We start from the raw sequence: 16,409 nt of genomic DNA, 5'->3' as shown, positions 1-16,409 counted from the left end.
CTGAACACGTATTATCCTTTCAAATTCGATATGTATGGATATTTTGAATTCGATGCAATAGTTGCAACCCACTACATGTAGATTATGTCACCACAAGGTTTTATGTCTTGTATTTGTTAATTATGGAACTTTTCTCGTCTAAGATGTCTCCAACCTGAACTAGACTTGTTGTTTCCATTGCCGGGACTTGAACCCGGGTCGCTCGGGTGAAAGCCGAGTATCCTAACCAACTAGACTACAATGGAGTACGGAGTTGATAGAGTTGAAGGCTCTTTCTCATCACCATCGATTCTTTACAACCATAAATCGCAGAAACGCAAGATTCCACAATGATTAGGAATAGAGTGAATAATTCTAACAGGCAATATTTAATTAGATGTCTATGGTAAGACTTAATTTTAAGTGCCCAAGTAACATGAGACGTTTTAGGTTCCGTAAGTAATATGAGACTTTTTAGGTTTTTCAACACATATTATACTTTCAAATTCGATACGTATGGACATTTTGAATTCGAGGCATCCGTTGTAACCCACTCCATGTAGATTATGTCACCACAAGGTTTTATGTCTTGTATTTGTTAATTATAAGAGATTTTTCGTCTAAGATGTCTCCAACCTGAACTAGACTTGATATTTCCATTGCAAGGACTTGAACCCGGGTCGCTCGGGTGAAAGCCGACTATCCTATCCACATGTAGATTATGTCACCATAAGGTTTTATTTGTTCTATTTGTTAATTATGAGAGATTTTTCGTCTAAGATGTCTCCAACCTAAACTAGACTTGATATTTCCATTGCCGGGACTTGAACCCGGGTCGCTCGGGTGAAAGCCGACTATCCTAACCAACTAGACTACAATGGAGTACGAAGTTGATAATCTTGAAGGCTCTTTCTCATTACCATTGATTCTTTACAACCATAAATCGCAGAAACGCAAGATTCCCCACTAATTAGGAATAGAGTGAATAATTCTACCAGGCAACATTTAATTAGATATGTATGCTAAGACATAATTTTGAATGCGCAAGCCACAAAAGACGCTTTAGGTCTAGCAAGTCATATAAGACGTTTAATGTTTTTCAACGAGTATTATCCTTTCAAATTCGATACGTATCGATATTTCGAATTCGAGGCAACCGTTGTAACCCACTACATGTAGATTATATCACCACAAGGTTTTATGTCTTGTATTTGTTAACTATGAGACTTTTTACGTCTAAGATGTCTCCCACCTGTACTAGACTTGTTGTTTCCATTGACGGGACTTGAACCCGGGTCGCTCGGGTGAAAGCCGAGTATCCTAACCAACTAGACTACAATGGAGTACAAAGTTCAGAGAGTCAAAGGTTCTTTCTCATCACCATCGCTTCTTTACTATAACAAATCGCAGAAACGCAAGATTCCTCAATGATTAGGCAACCGTTGTAACCGAGTACATGTAGATTATGCACAACAAGCCTTTATGTCTTGTCTTTGTTAATTATGAGACTTATTTCGTTTAAGATGTGTCCAACCTGAACTAGACTTGTTGTTTCCATTGCCGGGACTTGAACCCGGGTCGCTCGGGTGAAAGCCGAGTATCCTAACTAACTAGACTACAATGGAGTACGAAGTTGATAATCTTGAAGGCTCTTTCTCATTACCATCGATTCTTTACAACCATAAATCGCGGAAACGCAAGATTCCCCACTGATTAGGAATAGAGTGAATAATTCTACCAGGCAACATTTAATTAAATATGTATGCTAAGACATAATTTTGAATGCGCAAGGCACGTGAGATGTTTTAGCTTTTTCAACACGTATTATCCTTTCAAATTCGATACGTATGGATATTTTGAATTCGAGGCATCCGTTGTAATCCACTACATGTAGATTATGTCACCACAAGGTTTTATGTCTTGGATTTCTTAATTATAAGGCTTTTTTCGTCTAAGATGTCTGCACCCTGAACTAAACTTGATATTTCCATTGCCGGGACTTGAACCCGGGTCGCTCAGGTGAAAGCCGAGTATCCTAACCAACTAGACTACAATGGAGTACGGAATTAATAGAGTTGAAAGCTCTTTCTCATCACCATCGATTCTTTATAATCATAAATCGCAAAAATGCAAGATTCCTTAATGATTAGGACTAGAGTGAATAATTCTAACGGGCAAGATTTAATTAGATGTCTATGCTAAGACTTAATTTTAAGTGCGCAAGTAACATTACAAGATTTAATTAGATGTCTATGCTAAGACTTAATTTTAAGTGCGCAAGTAACATGACACGATTTAGGTTTCGCAAGTAATATAAGACTTTTTCGGTTTTTCAACACGTATTATCCTTTCAAATTCGATACGTATGGATATTTTGAATTCGATGCAACAGTTGTAACCCGCTACATGTAGATTATGTCACCACAAGGTTTTATGTCTTGTATTTGTTAATTATGAGACTTTTCTCGTCTAAGATGTCTCCACCCTGAACTAGACTTGTTGTTTCCATTGCCGGGACTTGAACCCGGGTTGCTCGGGTGAAAGCCGAGTATCCTAACCAACTAGACTACACTAGAGTACGGAATTGATAGAGTTGAAGGCACTTTCTCATCACCATCGATTCTTTACAACCATAAATCGCAGAAACGCAAGATTCCACAATGACTAGGAATAGAGTGAATAATTCTAACAGGCAATATTTAATTAGATGTCTATGGTAAGACTTAATTTTAAGTGCCCAAGTAACATGAGACGCTTTAGGTTTCGTAAGTAATATGAAACTCTTTAGGTTTTTCAACACGTATTATACTTTCAAATTCGATACGTATGGATATTTTGAATTCGAGGCATCCGTTGTAACCCACTTCATGTAGATTATGTCACCACATGGTTTTATGTCTTGTATTTGTTAATTATGAGAGATTTTTCGTCTAAGATGTCTCAACCTGAACTAGACTTGTTGTTTCCATTGCGAAGACTTGAACCCGAGTCGCTCGGGTGAAAGCCGACTATTCTATCCACATGTAGATTATGTCACCACAAGGTTTTATGTGTTGTATTTGTTAATTATGATAGATTTTTCGTCTAAGATGTCTCCAACCTAAACTAGACTTGATATTTCCATTGCCGGGACTTGATCCCGGGTCGCTCGGGTGAAAGCCGAGTATCCTAACCAACTAGACTACAATGGAGTACGAAGTTGATAATCTTGAAGGCTCTTTCTCATTACCATCGATTCTTTACAACCATAAATCGCAGAAACGCAAGATTCCCCACTAATTAGGAATAGAGTGAATAATTCTACCAGGCAACATTTAATTAGATATGTTGCTAAGACATAATTTTGAATGCGCAATCCACAAAAGACGCTTTAGGTCTAGCAAGTCATATAAGACGTTTTATTTTTTCAACGGGTATTATCCTTTCAAATTCGATCCGTATCGATATTTCGAATTCGAGGCAACCGTTGTAACCCACTACATGTAGATTATATCACCACAAGGTTTTATGTCTTGTATTTGTTAATTATGAGACCTTTTTTCGTCTAAGATGTCTCCCACCTGTACTAGACTTGTTGTTTCCATTGCCGGGACTTGAACCTGGGTCGCTCGGGAGAAAGCCGAGTATCCTAACCAACTAGACTACAATGGAGTACAAAGTTGATAGCGTTAAAGGTTCTTTCTCATCACCATCGCTTCTTTACAATAATAAATCGCAGAAACGCAAGATTCCTCAATGATTAGGAATAGAGTGAATAACTCTAACAGGCAAGATTTAATTAGATATCTATGCTAAGACTTAAATTTGAATGCGCAAGTCACATGACACGCTTTAGGTTTCGCAAGTGATATCAGACGTTTTAAGTTTTCCAACACGTATTATCCTTTGAGATTCGATACGTATAGATATTTTGAATTCGATGCAACTGTTCTAAACCACTACATGTAGATTATGTCACCACAAGGTTTTATGTCTTGTATTTGTTAATTATGAGACTTTTTTCGTCTAAGATGTGTCCCACGTGTACTAGACTTGTTGTTTCCATTGCCGGGACTTGAACCTGGGTCGCTCGGGAGAAAGCCGAGTATCCTAACCAACTAGACTACAATGGAGTACAAAGTTGATAGAGTCAAAGGTTCTTTCTCATCACCATCGCTTCTTTACAATAATAAATCGCAGAAACGCAAGATTCCTCAATGATTAGGAATAGAGTGAATAACTTTGACAGGCAAGATTTAATTAGATATCTATGCTAAGATTTAAATTTGAATGCGCAAGTCACATGAGACGCTTTCGGTTTCGCAAGTGATATCAGACGTTTTAGGTTTTTCAACACGTATTATCCTTTCAAATTCGATACATATGGATATTTTGAATTTGATGCAACCGTTGTAACCCACTACATGTAGATTATGTCACCACAAGGTTTTATGTATTGTATTTGTTAATTATGAGACTTTTTTCGTCTAAGCTGTGTCCAACCTGAACTAGACTTGTTGTTTCCATTGCCGGGACTTGAACCCGGGTCGCTCGGGTGAAAGCCGAGTATCCTAACCAACTAGACTACAATGGAGTATAGAGTTGATAGAGTTGAAAGTTTTTCTCTAAAATAAAATAAAATCTCAATTAACCATAAATTGCAGAAACGAAAGATTCCTCAATGGTTAGGAATAGAGTGAATAATTTTAACATGCAAGAATTAATTAGAAATTTCTGGCAAGATTTAATTAGATATTTATGCTAAGACTTAATTTTGAATGCACTAGTCACATGAGACACTTTAGGTTTTTCAACACGTATTGTCCTTTCAAATTCGATACGTATGAATATTTTGAATTGTAGGCAACCATTGTAACCCACTAAATGTAGATTATGTCTCTACAAGGGTCTATGTCTTGTATTTGTTAGTTATGAGACTTTTTTTTTACAAGATGCAGCCTAAACTAGACTTGTTGTTTCCATTACCGGGACTTGAACACGGGTCGCTCAAGTGAAAGACGAGTATCTAACCAACAAGATTACAACGGAGTACAGAGTTGATAGAGTTGAAGGATGATTCTTTAAAATAAAATAAGATCTCAATTAACCATAAATTGGAGAAACGCAATATTTGTTAATGATTAGGAATATAGTTAATAATTCCAACAAGCAAGATTTAATTAGAGATTTATGCAAAGACGTAATTTTGAATTCGCAAGTCACATGAGACGCATTACTTTTCCAACACGTATTATCCTTTCAAATTCGATACGTATGGATATTTCGAATTGGAGCCAACCATTGTAACCCACTACATGTAGATTATGTCAACAGAAGGTTTTATGTCTTGTATTTATTAATTATGAGACTTATTTTTTACAAGATGCAACATGAACTAGACATGTTGTTTCCACTGCCGATACTTGAACTTGGGTTGCTCGGTTGAAAGCCGAGTATCCTACCCAACTAGACTACCATGGAATACGGAGTTGATCTAGTTGAAGCATATTTTTCTAAAATAAGAGAAAATCTCAATTACCCATAAATTTCAAAAACACAAGACTCCTCAATGATTTGGAATAGACTCAATAATTCTAACAGGCAAGATTTACTTAAATATTTATGGGAAGATTTAATTAGATATTTATACTAAGACTTAATTTTGAATGCACTCGTCACATGAGACGCTTTAGGTTTTTCAACACGTGTTATCCTTTCAAATTCGATACGTATGAATATTTTGAATTGTAGGCAACCATTGTAACCCACTAAATGTAGATTATGTCTCCACAAGGGTCTATGTGTTGTATTTGTTAATTATGAGACTTTTTTTTTACAAGGCGGGTATCCTAACCAACTAAACTATAATGGAGTACGGCGTTAATAGAGTTGAAGGATCTTACTCTAAAATAAAATAAAATTTCCATTAACCATGAATTGCAGAAACGCGAGATTTAATAGATAGTTTGAATTATAGGCAACCATTGTAATCCACTACATGTAGATTATGTCACCACAAGGTTTTACGTCTTGTATATTTTAATTATGAGACTTTTTTAGTAGAAGAAGCAGCCTGAACTAGACTTGATGTTTCCATTACCGGGACTTGAACCCGGGTCGCTCGAGTGAAAGCTGAGTATCCTAACCAACCAGACTACAATGGAGTACGGAATTGATATAGTTGAAGCATCTTTCTCTAAAATAAAATAAAATCTCAATTAACCATAAATTTCAAAAATGCAAGACTCCTCAATGATTAGGAATAGACTCAATAAGTCTAACAGGCAAGATTTAATTAGATATTTATGGTAAGACATAATTTTGAATACACTCGTCACATGAGACGTTTTAGGTTTTTCAACACGTATTATCCTTTCAAATTCGATACGTATGGATATTTTGAATTGGAGGCAACCATTTTAACCCACTACATGTCGATTATGTCACTACAAGGTTTTATGTCTTGTCTTTGTTAATTATGAGACATTTTTCGTCTAAGATGTATCCAACCTAAATTAGACTTGTTGTTTGCATTGCTGGGACTTGAACTCGGGTCGCTTGGATGAAAGTCGAGTATCCTAACCAACTAAACTACAATGGAGTATGGAGTTGATAAAGTTGAAGAATCTTTCTCTAAAATGAAATAAATTTCCATTAACCATAAATTGCAGAAACGCAAGATTCCTCAATGATTATGAAAATAGTGAATCATTCTAACAGGCAAGATTTAATTACATATTTATGCTAAGACGTAATTTCTAATGCGCATGTCACATGAGACGCTTGAGGTTTTTTAACACGTATTATCCTTTCCGATTCGATAGGTATGGATATTTCGAATTGGAGGCAACCATTTTAACCCACTACATGTAGATTATGTCACCACAACGTTTTATGTCTTGTATTTGTTAATTATGAGACTTTTTTTTTACAAGATGTATCCAACCTGAACTAGACTTGTTGTTCCCATTCCCAGGACTTGAACCGGGGTCGCTCGGCTAAAAGCCGTGTATCCTAACAAACTAGACTACAATGGAGTACGGAGTTGATAGATTTGAAAGCTCTTTCTCTAAAATACAATAAAATCTCAATTAACCATAAATTGCAGAAACGCAAGATTCCTCAATCATTAGGAATAGAGTGAATAATTCTAACATGCAAGATTTAATTAGATATTTATGGCAAGATTTAATTAGATATTTATGCTAAGACTTAATTTTGGATGCACTAGTCACATGAAACGCTTTAGATTTTTCAACACGTATTATCCTTTCCAATACGATACGCATGGATATTTGAAATTGGAGGAAACCATGTTAAGCCACTTCATGTAGATTATATCACAACAACGTTTTATGTCTCGTATTTCCTAATTATGAGACTTTTTTTTTACAAGATGCAACCCGAACTAGACTTATTGTTTCCATTGTCGGGACTTGAACCCGGGTCGCTCGGGTGAAAGCCGAATATCCTAACCAACTAGACTACAATGGAGTACGGAGTTAATAGAGTTGAAGGATCTTTCTCTAAAATAAAATAAAATCTCAATTAACCATAAATTGCGGAAACGAAAGATTCCCCAATGATTAGGAATAGAGTGAATAATTCTAACATGCAAGATTTAATTAAATACTTATGCTAAGACTTAATTTTAAATGCACAAGTCACATGAGACGCTTTAGGTTTTTTAACAAGTATTATCCTTTCAAATTCGAAATGGATATTTTGAATTGGAGGCAACCATTGTAACCCACTACATGTAGAATATATCACTACCAAGTTTTATGCCTTGTATTTGTCAATTATGAGACTTTTTCGTACAAGATCCAACTTGCACTAGACTTGATGTTTCGATTGCCAGGACTTGAACCCGCGCCGCTCGAGTGAAAGCCGATTATCCTAATCAACTAGACTACAATGGACTACAGAGTTGATAGAGTTGAAGTATCTTTCTCTAAAATAAAATAAGATCTCAATTAACCATAAATTGCAGAAACGCAAGATTTCTAAATCATTAGGAATAGAGTGAATAATTCTAACATGCAAGATTTAATTACATATTTATGCTAAGACTTAATTTTGACTACGCAAGTCACATGAGACACTTCAGGTTTTTCAACACGTATTATCCTTTCCAATTCGATACGTATGGATATTTCGAATTGGGGGCAACCATTGTAACCCACTACATGTAGATGATGTCACCACAAGCTTTTATGTCTTGTATTTGTTAATTATGAGACTTTTTCGTACAAGATAGAACTTGACCTAGACTTGTTGTCTCTCTAAAATAATATTAAAGGATATTTCTCTAAAATATAATAAAATCTCAATTAATGATAAATTGCAGAAACGCAAGATTCCTCAATGATTAGGAATAGAGTGAATAATTCTAACAGCCAAGATTTAATTAGATATTTATTGTAAGACTTAATTTAGAATGGTCAAGTCATATGAGACGCTTTAGGTTTTTCAACACGTATTATCCTTTCGAATTCGATACGTATGGATATTTTGAATTACAGGCAAACATGGTAACCCACTACATGTAGATTAAGTCACCACAAGGTTTTATGCCTTGTATTTATCAATTATGAGACTTTTTTGTGCAAGATGCAACTTGAACTAGACTTGATGTTTCGATTGTCGGGACTTGAACCCGGGTCGATCGGGTGAAAGCCAACTATCCTAAGCAACTAGACTAGAATGGAGTACAGAGTTGATAGAGTTGAAGGATGTTTCTCTAAAATAAAATAAAATCTTAATTAACCATCAATTGTAGAAACGCAACATTCCTCAATGATTAGGAATATAGTTAATAATTCCAAGAATCAAGATTTAATAAAATATTTATGGTAAGACTTAATTTTGAATGCGCAAGTCACATGAGACGTTTTACGTTTTCCAACACGTATTATCCTTTCAAATTCGATACGTATGGATATTTCTAATTGGAGCCAACCATTGTAACCCACAACATGTAAATTATGTCACCACAAGGTTATATGTCTTGTAATTATTAATTATGAGAATTTTATTTTACAAGACGCAACCTGAACTAGACTTGCTGTTTCCATGGCCGGTACTTGAACCCGGGTTGCTGGGGTGAAAGCTGAGTATCCTACCAACCTAGACTACAATGGAGTATAGAGTTAATATAGTTGAAGCATCTTTCTTTAAAATAAAATAAAATCTCAACTAACCATAAATTGTTGAAACGCAAGATTCCACAATGATTAGGAATAGAGTGAATAATTCTAATAGGCAAAATTTAATTAAATATTTATGGCAAGATTTAATTAGATATTGATGCTAAGACTTAATTTTGAATGCACTAGTCACATGAGACACTTTAGGTTTTTCAACATGTATTATCCTTTCAAATTCGATACGTATGAATATTTTGAATTGTAGGAAACCATTGTAACCCACTACATGTAGATTATGTCACCACAAGGTTTTATGTCTTGTATTTGTTAATTATGACACTTTTTTTGTAGAAGATGCAACTGAACTACACTTGATGTTTCCATTACCGGGACTTGAACCCGGGTCGCTTGGGTGAAAGCCAAGTATCCTAACCAACTAGACTACAATGGAGTACTAAGTTGATAGAGTGGAAGACTCTTTCTATAAAATAAAATAAAATCTCAATTAACCATAAATTGTTGAAACGCAGGATTCCTCAATGATTAGGAATAGAGTGAACAATTCTAACATGCAAGATTTAATTAGATATTTCTGGCAAGATTTAATTAGATATTTATGCTAAGACTTAATTTTGAATGCACTAGTCACATGAGAAGCTTTAGGTTTTTCAACACGTATAATCCTTTCAAATTCGATACGTATGGATATTTTGAACTGGAGGCAACCATTGTAACCCACTACATGCAAGATTCCTCAATGATTAGGAATAGAGTGAATAATTCAAACCGCCAAGATTTAAGTAGATATTTATGGTAAGACTTAATTCTGAATGCGCAAGTCACATGATACGCTTTAGGTTTGTCAACACGTATTTTGAATTGGAGGCAACCATTGTAACCCACTACATGTAGATTATGTCACGACAAGGTTTTATGTCTTGTATTTGTCAATTATGCGACTTTTTTCATACAGGATGCAACCTGAACTAGACTTGATGTTTCCATTGTCGGGACTTGCACCCGGGTCACTCGGGTGAAACACTAGTATCCTAACCAACTAGACTACAATGGAGTATGGAGTTGATAAAGTTGAAGGATGTTTCTCGAAAATAAAATAAAATGTCAATTAACAATAAATTGCAGCTTGAACTACACTTGATATTTCCATTGCCCGGATATGAACCCGGTTCGCTCGGGTGAACGCCGAGTATCCTAACGAACTAGACTACAATGGAGCATGGAGTTGATAAACGGAAGGATGTTTCTCTAAAATAAAATAAAATCTTTATTAACCATAAATTGCAGAAACGCAACATGACACATGATATCCTAGTGTTGCCTTCGTGGTTCTTCGTTTACTAAAGGAGATGATCAAGCATGTTTCGTTTTAAATGAAATGTGATTTTATCCCCTTGAATGAATTATCGGAAAATGTCGTTACTTTAATTAAACAATATACCTCCTACTTATGATACGAGGGAAATTGAGTTCAATCGGCTAATATGTAAAGCTTTATGTTATAGAAGACGATATTTTTATAAAACTAAAAGATTCCTGAATGATTATGAGACTTTTTTCATATAAGATGTATGCACCTTGAACTAGATTTGATGTTTCCATTACCGGGCCTTGAACCCGGTTTGCTCGGGTGAAAGTTGAGTTTCCTAACCAACTAGACTACAGTGGAGTATGGAGTTGACAAAGTTGAAGGATGTTTCTCTAAAATAAAATAAAATCTCAATTAATCATAAATTGTAGAAATGCAAGACTTCGCAATGATTAGGAACAGAGTGAATAATTCTAACTGCCAAGATTTAGTTAGATATTTATTGTAAAACTTAATTTTGAATGCCCAAGTCACATGCGACGCTTTAGGTTTTTCAACACGTATTATCCTTTCAAATTCGATACGTAGCGATATTTAGAATTGAAGGCAACCATTGTAACCCACTACATGTAGATTGTGTATGTGAATACAAGGTTTTATGTCTTGTATTTGTCAATTATGAGACTTTTTTTGTATAAGATGTATCCAACTTGAACTAGACTTGGTATTTCCATTGCCGAGACTTGAACACGGCTCGCTCGGGTGAAACCCGACTATCCTTACCAGCTAGACTACAATGGAGTATTGAGTTGACAAAGTTGAAGGATATTTCTCTAAAATAAAATAAAATCTCAATTAACCATAAATTGCGGAAACACAAAATGACACATGATATCCTACTGTTGCCTTCGTGGTTCTTCGTTTACTAAAGGAGAACATCAACTATGTTTCCTTTTAAGTGAAATGTGATTTTATCCCCTTGAATACAATTGAGAATTGGGAATTGGTGGCTACCATTGTAACCAACTACATGTATATTATATCACCACAAGGTTTTATGTCTTGTATTTGTCAATTATGAGACATTTTTCGTAGGTCATGCAACCTGAACTACACTTGATGTTTCCATGGCGGGGACATGAACCCGGGTCACTCGGTTGAAAGCCGAGTATCCTACCTAGCTAGACTACAATGGAATATGGAATTGACAAAGTTGAAGGATTTTTCTGTAAAATCAAATAAAATCTCAGTTAACCAGAAATTGTGGAAACGGAAGATGACACATTACATCCTAGTTTTGCCTTCGTGGTTCTTCGTTTACTAAAGGAGAGCATCAAGTATGTTTCCTTTGTGAAATTTGATTTTATCCCCTTGAATGAATTGTCGAGAAATGTTGTTACTTTAATTAAACAATATACCTCGTACTTTTGATACGAGTGAAATTGCGTTCAATATGCTAATATATTAAGCTTTATGTTATAGAAGATGATTTCTTTATCAAATTAGAAGATTCCTCAATGATTAGGAGTAGAGTGAATAATTCTAACCGACAAGATTTAATTAGATATTTATGGTAAGACCAACTTTTGAATGTGTAAGTAACATGAGACGGTTGAGGTTTTTCAACACGTATTATGTTTTCAAATTTGATACGTATGGATATTTTGAATAGGAGGCAACCATTGTAACCCACTATATGCAAAATATGTCACCACAAGGTTTTATGTCTTTTATTTGTCAATTATGAGACTTTTCTTGTATAAGAAGCAACCTGAACTAGACCTTATATTTCCATTGTCGAGACTTGAACACGGGTCGCTCGGGTGAAAGCCGAGTATCCTAACCAACTAGAGTACAATGGAGTATGAAGCTGATAAAGTTGAAGGACGTTTCTCGAAAATAAAATAAAATCTCAATTCACCATAAATTGAAGAAACGCAAGATTCCTCAATGATTAGGAATAGATTAAATAATTCTAAACGACAAGATTTAATTAGATGTTTATGGTAAGACCAAATTTTCAATGCGCAAGTAACATGAGACTAGATTTTAACCAACTAGATTACAATGGAGTATGGAGTTAACAAAGTTGAAGGATGTATTTCTAAAATAAAATAAAATCTCAATCAACCATAAATTGCGGAAACGCAAGATGGCACATGATATCCTAGTGTTGCCTTCGTGATTCTTCGTTTACTAAAGGAGAGCATCAAGTATATTTCCTTTTAAGTGAAATGTGATTTTATCCCCTTGAATGAATTGTCCAGAAATGTCATTACTTTAATTAAACAATAGACCTCGTACATTCGATACGAGTGAAATTGAGTTCAATCGGCTAATATGTTATAGAAGACGATTTTTTTATCAAATTAAAAGATTCCTCAATGATTAGGAATAGAGTGAATAATTCTAACCTACAAGATTTAATTAGATATTTATGGAAGACTTATTTTTGAATGCGCAAGTCACATGAGACACTTTAGGTTTTTAAACACGTATTATCCTTTCAAATTCGATATGTATGGATATTTGGAATTGGAGGCAACCATTGTAACCCACTACATGTAGATTATGAGGCAACCATTGTAACCCACTACATGCAGATTATGTCACGACAAGGTTTTATGTCTTGTATTTATCAATTGTGAGACTTTTTTCATATATAATGTATGCAACTTGAACTAGACTTAATGTTCCCATTGCCGAGTCTTCAACCCGGGTTGCTCGGGTGAAAGCCGAGTATCCTAACCAAGTAGACAATTACGGAGTATGGAGTTGACAAAGTTTAAGGGTGTTTCTCTAAAAAAAAAAAATCTCAATTAACCATAAATTGTGGAAATGCAAGATGACACATGATATCCTAGTGTTGCCTTCGTGGTTCTTCGTTTACTAAAGGAGAGCATGATCTATGTTTCCTTTAAAGTGAAATGTGATTTTATCCCCTTGAATGAATTGTCATGAAATGTCATTACTTTAATTAAATTATATACCTCGTACTTTCGATACGAGTGAAGTTGAGTTCAATCGGCTAATATGTTAAGCTTTATGTTATAGAAGAGGAATTTTTTATCAAATTAAAAGATTCCTCAATGACTAGGAATAAAGTGAATAATTCTAGCCGACAAGATTTAATTAGATATTTATGCTAAGAACTAATTTTGAATGCGCAAGTCGTATGAGACGCTTGTTAGGATCTCCGTCCCTCCGGATGGGATACAAAGTACCCGGCAAGGAAGACCCGGTGAGAACCGGATGTGGTAAACCTGGTGAGAACCAGATGTGGAGTACCCGGTAACGGAAAACCCGGTGAGAACTGGATGACGAGTACCCGGCAAGGAAGACCCGGTGAGAACCGGGTGTTGTAGACCTGTTGAGAATTGGATGTGGAGTACCCGGCAACGGAAGACCTGGCAAGAACCGGATGACGAGTACCCGGCAAGGAAGACCCGGTGAGAAGCGGATGTTACAGGCCCGGTGAGAACCTGTCATCGGATGAAAGGGACATATATGTAAATATGTTCCGGAGAGCCCACTAGGGCTATATTTTTAAATAGCCCGAAAGTCATATTAGTATAAATATGAGCTAGGGCAAACTCAATGTGTATTATGATAGAGTTATTGGTGTAACTTCTATACAGTGCGTAAGAGAGAGAGTGACATTTACATAGATATGTATGCTAAGACATAATTATGAATGCGCAAGCCACAAAAGACGCTTTAGGTCTAGCAAGTCATATAAGACGTTTAATGTTTTTCAACAGGTATTATCCTTTCAAATTCGATACGTATCAATATTTCGAATTCGAGGCAACCGTTGTAACCCACTACATGTAGATTATATCACCACAAGGTTTTATGTCTTGTATTTGTTAATTATGAGACTTTTTTCGTCTAAGATGTCTCCCACCTGTACTAGACTTGTTGTTTCCATTGCCGGGACTTGAACCCGGGTCGCTCAAGTGAAAGCCGAGTATCCTAACCAACTAGACTACAATGGAGTACGGAATTGATAGATTTGAAAGTTCTTTCTCATCACCATCGATTCTTTATAATCATAAATCGCAAAAATGCAAGATTCCTTAATGATTAGGACTAGAGTGAATAATTCTACCAGGCAAGATTTAATTAGATGTCTATGCTAAGACTTAATTTTAAGTGCGCAAGTAACATGACAAGATTTAATTAGATGTCTATGCTAAGACTTAATTTTAAGTGCGCAAGTAACATGACACGCTTTAGGTTTCGCAAGTAATATGAGTCTTTTTCGGTTTCTCAACACGTATTATCCTTTCAAATTCGATATGTATGGATATTTTGAATTCGATGCAACAGTTGTAACCCACTACATGTAGATTATGTCACCACAAGGTTTTATGTCTTGTATTTGTTAATTCTGAGACTTTTCTCGTCTAAGATGTCACCAACCTGTACTAGACTTGTTGTTTCCATTATCGGGACTTGAACCCGGGTCGCTCGGGTGAAAGCCGAGTATCCTAACCAACTAGACTACAATGGAGTACGGAGTTGATAGAGTTGAAGGCTCTTTCTCATCACCATCGATTCTTTACAACCATAAATCGCAGAAACGCAAGATTCCACAATGATTAGGAATAGAGTGAATAATTCTAACAGGGAATATTTAATTAGATGTCTATGGAAAGACTTAATTTTAAGTGCCCAAGTAACATGAGACGTTTTAGGTTTCGTAAGTAATATGAGACTTTTTAGGTTTTTCAACACATATTATACTTTCAAATTCGATACGTATGGACATTTTGAATTCGAGGCATCCGTTGTAACCCACTCCATGTAGATTATGTCACCACAAGGTTTTATGTCTTGTATTTGTTAATTATGAGAGATTTTTCATCTAAGATGTCTCCAACCTGAACTAGACTTGATATTTCCATTGCGAAGACTTGAACCCGGGTCGCTCGGGTGAAAGCCGACTATCCTATCCACATGTAGATTATGTCACCACAAGGTTTTATGTGTTGTATTTGTTAATTATGAGAGATTTTTCGTCTAAGATGTCTCCAACCTAAACTAGACTTGATATTTCCATTGCCGGGACTTGAACCCGGCACGCTCGGGTGAAAGCCGACTATCCTAACCAACTAGACTACAATGGAGTACGAAGTTGATAATCTTGAAGGCTCTATCTCATTACCATCGATTCTTTACAACCATAAATCGCAGAAACGCAAGATTCCCCACTAATTAGGAATAGAGTGAATAAATCTACCAGGCAACATTTAATTAGATATGTATGCTAAGAAATAATTTTGAATGCGCAAGCCACAAAAGACGCTTTAGGTCTAGCAAGTCATATAAGACGTTTAATGTTTTTCAACGGGTATTATCCTTTCAAATTCGATACGTATCGATATTTCGAATTCGAGGCAACCGTTGTAACCCACTACATGTAGATTATATCACCACAAGGTTTTATGTCTTGTATTTGTTAATTATGAGACTTTTTACGTCTAAGATGTCTCCCACCTGTACTAGACTTGTTGTTTCCATTGCCGGGACTTGAACCCGGGTCGCTCGGGTGAAAGCCGAGTATCCTAACCAACTAGACTACAATGGAGTACAAAGTTCATAGAGTCAAAGGTTCTTTCTCATCACCATCGCTTCTTTACTATAACAAATCGCAGAAACGCAAGATTCCTCAATGATTAGGCAACCGTTGTAACCGAGTACATGTAGATTATGCACAACAAGCTTTTATGTCTTGTCGTTGTTAATTATGAGACTTATTTCGTTTAAGATGTGTCCAACCTGAACTAGACTTGTTGTTTCCATTGCCGGGACTTGAACCCGGGTCGCTCGGGTGAAAGCCGAGTATCCTAACCAACTAGACTACAATGGAGTACGAAGTTGATAATCTTGAAGGCTCTTTCTCATTACCATCGATTCTTTACAACCATAAATCGCGGAAACGCAAGATTCCCCACTGATTAGGAATAGAG

The 16,409-nt window shown here is 35.8% G+C and overlaps 10 non-coding genes across 10 annotated transcripts; all 10 read right to left on the bottom strand.

The window, feature by feature from the left end:
* Positions 1–172: 172 nt before the first annotated feature.
* On the bottom strand, positions 173–245 carry TRNAE-UUC (transfer RNA glutamic acid (anticodon UUC)). The gene has a single exon. It is a non-coding gene; the product is annotated as a tRNA-Glu (tRNA).
* Positions 246–1,249: 1,004 nt separating this feature from the next.
* TRNAE-UUC (transfer RNA glutamic acid (anticodon UUC)) lies at positions 1,250–1,322 on the bottom strand. Its single transcript has one exon. It is a non-coding gene; the product is annotated as a tRNA-Glu (tRNA).
* Positions 1,323–1,531: 209 nt separating this feature from the next.
* TRNAE-UUC (transfer RNA glutamic acid (anticodon UUC)) lies at positions 1,532–1,604 on the bottom strand. Its single transcript has one exon. It is a non-coding gene; the product is annotated as a tRNA-Glu (tRNA).
* Positions 1,605–1,964: 360 nt separating this feature from the next.
* TRNAE-UUC (transfer RNA glutamic acid (anticodon UUC)) lies at positions 1,965–2,037 on the bottom strand. Its single transcript has one exon. It is a non-coding gene; the product is annotated as a tRNA-Glu (tRNA).
* Positions 2,038–3,097: 1,060 nt separating this feature from the next.
* On the bottom strand, positions 3,098–3,170 carry TRNAE-UUC (transfer RNA glutamic acid (anticodon UUC)). Its single transcript has one exon. It is a non-coding gene; the product is annotated as a tRNA-Glu (tRNA).
* A 1,309-nt stretch (positions 3,171–4,479) lies between these two features.
* TRNAE-UUC (transfer RNA glutamic acid (anticodon UUC)) lies at positions 4,480–4,552 on the bottom strand. Its single transcript has one exon. It is a non-coding gene; the product is annotated as a tRNA-Glu (tRNA).
* A 4,933-nt stretch (positions 4,553–9,485) lies between these two features.
* On the bottom strand, positions 9,486–9,558 carry TRNAE-UUC (transfer RNA glutamic acid (anticodon UUC)). The gene has a single exon. It is a non-coding gene; the product is annotated as a tRNA-Glu (tRNA).
* Positions 9,559–14,359: 4,801 nt separating this feature from the next.
* On the bottom strand, positions 14,360–14,432 carry TRNAE-UUC (transfer RNA glutamic acid (anticodon UUC)). The gene has a single exon. It is a non-coding gene; the product is annotated as a tRNA-Glu (tRNA).
* A 1,522-nt stretch (positions 14,433–15,954) lies between these two features.
* On the bottom strand, positions 15,955–16,027 carry TRNAE-UUC (transfer RNA glutamic acid (anticodon UUC)). Its single transcript has one exon. It is a non-coding gene; the product is annotated as a tRNA-Glu (tRNA).
* Positions 16,028–16,236: 209 nt separating this feature from the next.
* On the bottom strand, positions 16,237–16,309 carry TRNAE-UUC (transfer RNA glutamic acid (anticodon UUC)). The gene has a single exon. It is a non-coding gene; the product is annotated as a tRNA-Glu (tRNA).
* Positions 16,310–16,409: the final 100 nt, after the last annotated feature.

Source organism: Azolla caroliniana, unplaced genomic scaffold (genome assembly GCF_043228905.1).
Source record: "Azolla caroliniana isolate FFs.n. ecotype wild unplaced genomic scaffold, voAzoCaro1.0.p SCAF_7, whole genome shotgun sequence".
Classification (NCBI taxonomy): domain Eukaryota; kingdom Viridiplantae; phylum Streptophyta; class Polypodiopsida; order Salviniales; family Salviniaceae; genus Azolla; species Azolla caroliniana.
Note: the sequence above shows the minus strand (reverse complement) of the source record. Positions and strands in the feature narration are given on the sequence as shown.